Below are 2,894 nucleotides of genomic sequence, written 5' to 3'. Positions count from 1 at the left end.
AAACAGACACAAGAGATGTAGAAAGTGTGTCTGTCACAACCCCAATGAGGTTAAACTGTAGGGAACATATGCTGTGGAGGGTACAGTGGCCAGTGGTCTCATACTGTGGCAAAGTAATTTAAAGCAAAAGCTAGGCCTGATAGTATAAATTCCTGCAACCCCTTTGTCCCCATGGTAGAAATCTGACCTCTGTTTCATTTTTACTTTCTCTGAAACATTTGGAAACACTGAGTGGTTTGGACATTTTCCAGGCCCAGGTGTACACAGTGATAGCTTGGAACCAGTGAAAACACACCGAGCTCACATATAGCTGAAGAGCTCATGGATAGCTCAAGCACATAGGAACTGGGAGTGGTGCCAATATTTGCCACATCTCTGCCCACTAAAGGTTTTTGGCTCGAGGCCATGCCCACTGGACTGACATACTTCAAAGCTGATGGGGTTAGAGTAGCTCCAGGAAATCATACCAAAAGGCTTTGGAGCCTCTCTGTGGACAATGCACCCTCAATCAGCCTAACAGGAAACACAGGTAGGGCTGAAGCTCCCCCCATCGACCCCCACCCCCTGTTCACCCCAGGCAGGTGGGAGATGAGAGGAATTACAACAGCTCAGGGATTCCTACCTTTCCCTAAAATTCTTCAGATGAGTTTTCTCCTAATTTCTATTCTTTCTCTCTCTTTTTTTCATCTTAAAGCCTTTCTGTTTTGGTTTGATCATTTTTTTCTTATTAATTTTAAACACCTTTTTAGTTTATTCTATGTTAGTTTTTACCCTCTTCTTACTATTATTGTTAGTGGTGCAGTTATTGCTTTCAGTCACTATTGCTGTGTTTCTCTGTTTTGTTTTTGATGACATTTTTGCAATTGTGTTTTTTTCTCCTCTCGGAGTGGAAAGTGGGAACTGATCCTTGAACCTGAAACTCTCACCTTTACCCTCACCTTCCTCTCACAGTGAAACTGGAAGAAATTGCACCTCACTTCAACACGACCTAGTCTTCCTTAAACCTTGGTGCAGATGGAACTTAAACAGATGAGATAATATCCTGCAGTTTACAACCCAGCTTCATGGCTGAAGAGGACCTATGAAAATAAGAATGTATAGTGCTCAGAATTAAATAGGACACCTCTATCAAACCCCTTCTCCACAGGACTCAGAGGTCATGGTGTAAGAGGGGGCAGAAAGATTACAAGAGCCAGAGGCAGTGAATGACTATGAAGAAACAGTGTTTTCTGGAACAAAAACAGGGCGCATATGAACTCATCATGGTTGTGACAACCTGCACAGGAATTGCAAGCTCAAGCCAGATAAAATCCCACCCAGAATGGAGCAGGGAGGTGGGCACAAAATCCTTCCCCTAGTTTAGAAGCTATTTGCAATCAATAGGTGCTTGAAGAGGGACAGTATGTTTTCATTAAGAGTGTGGCTTCTGGTAGGTTGCCCACCCCAAAGGGGATGAACCCACATCCAGGAGTATTTATGCAGTAGAAACTGGGCTTGATGGACTTATGGGTAGGAAGATGGCTGTAAATCTGGAAGGAGTTGGGGAAGGGATGAACATTATCAAAATACTTTGTATTGTATTCAGAAATGTTTAATAAAATACTATTAAAAAAGAGTTACTGAAGGTACTTTCATTGTGAACTGCAATCACTTGAGTGAGGATTCACTAGGATAACTTGGGAAGCATCTGTTTTCTTTTTCTTTTTTCTTTCTTTTTTTTCCACAAAAACTTTATTGAGAATTTCATACATGCATATAAGGTGTTTTGATCAAATCCATGCCTAATCCATCCTCTCCAACATTCCCCCATCTGAAGAGGTAACCCTAAAATCTTTTAAGGATTAGATACAAGCTCCCAAATACTTTTGACATTTTTGGCCTTGGAACAGAGTATGTTGCTAACAGGACCAAGGACAGTTTGACTTTTAGCCAAAAAACTGGCTCCATTTCTTTGGGGTCTTTACCCTAGCTGCCTAGATAATTTTACCTTCTATTCTTATCACACCATCCTCTGAAGGGGTTACCCAAATTGCCAATGGGGAATAGAGACACAGACTGCTCTGGCTTCTTCCATGCTGAACAGGGACACCGGGTGAGACAATTAGAGTACCCCTTCAGTGGGTCTATCTAAAAGACTCCAAAATTATGTAACTCTTGCCTCTAAGGGGAGAGGAAAGTCCTTGAATCATGAATAGGAGATGTGAAGGAGCAGTAAAGGCAAGAGTCATTAGCATTACAAGTTCTAGTCAGGGAACTAGAAAAAAAGTCAGAACAGGGCAATTTTCAAATGTTCATATGAGAGTCCATTGGAGTTTCTTGACAAGGGCTTCCAAAAGCATCCCTCTGTTGGGTTCTTCCTTATTTTTCTTTTGTCTTCCAAGGCTGGACTAGTTGGCTGGATAATCAGGTGAGGGTCCCGTGACCCTGCTTGATACTCCTTTAATGAATGAACACAACTGTCAACAAACCCAATTGCGGCTATGTTTAGCGATCAGGCTCAGCCAAAGTCATGATGATGGTAATTATTTCATGCAGAAGGGACTACTGTGTAGCATCATCTTATTAAAAGAACCTGGAATTTAAAAGGATTTGGTGTTAGGGACCACATATGAGGGAGAACATATGTCGTTTGTTTTTCTGGGTCTGTGTTACTTCACTTAGTGTAACAGTTTCTAGTTCCATCCATTTACCTGAAAATTTCATTATTTCATCTTTCTTTATTGATGAATAGAACTCCTTTGTGTAAATATACCACATTTTTGTTAACCACTCATCAGTTGAGGGACACGTAGGCTACTTCTATCTCTTAGCTATTATGAAAAGAGCAGCAACAAACATGGTTGTACAAGTGTCTCTACAATAGGATGAGTCCTTTGGGTATATGCCAAGGAGTG

This window comes from Nannospalax galili, unplaced genomic scaffold (genome assembly GCF_000622305.1).
Source record: "Nannospalax galili isolate Female #2095 unplaced genomic scaffold, S.galili_v1.0 scaffold831, whole genome shotgun sequence".
Classification (NCBI taxonomy): domain Eukaryota; kingdom Metazoa; phylum Chordata; class Mammalia; order Rodentia; family Spalacidae; genus Nannospalax; species Nannospalax galili.
The sequence above is the reverse complement of the archived record's forward strand: the minus strand, read 5'-3'. Positions refer to the sequence as shown.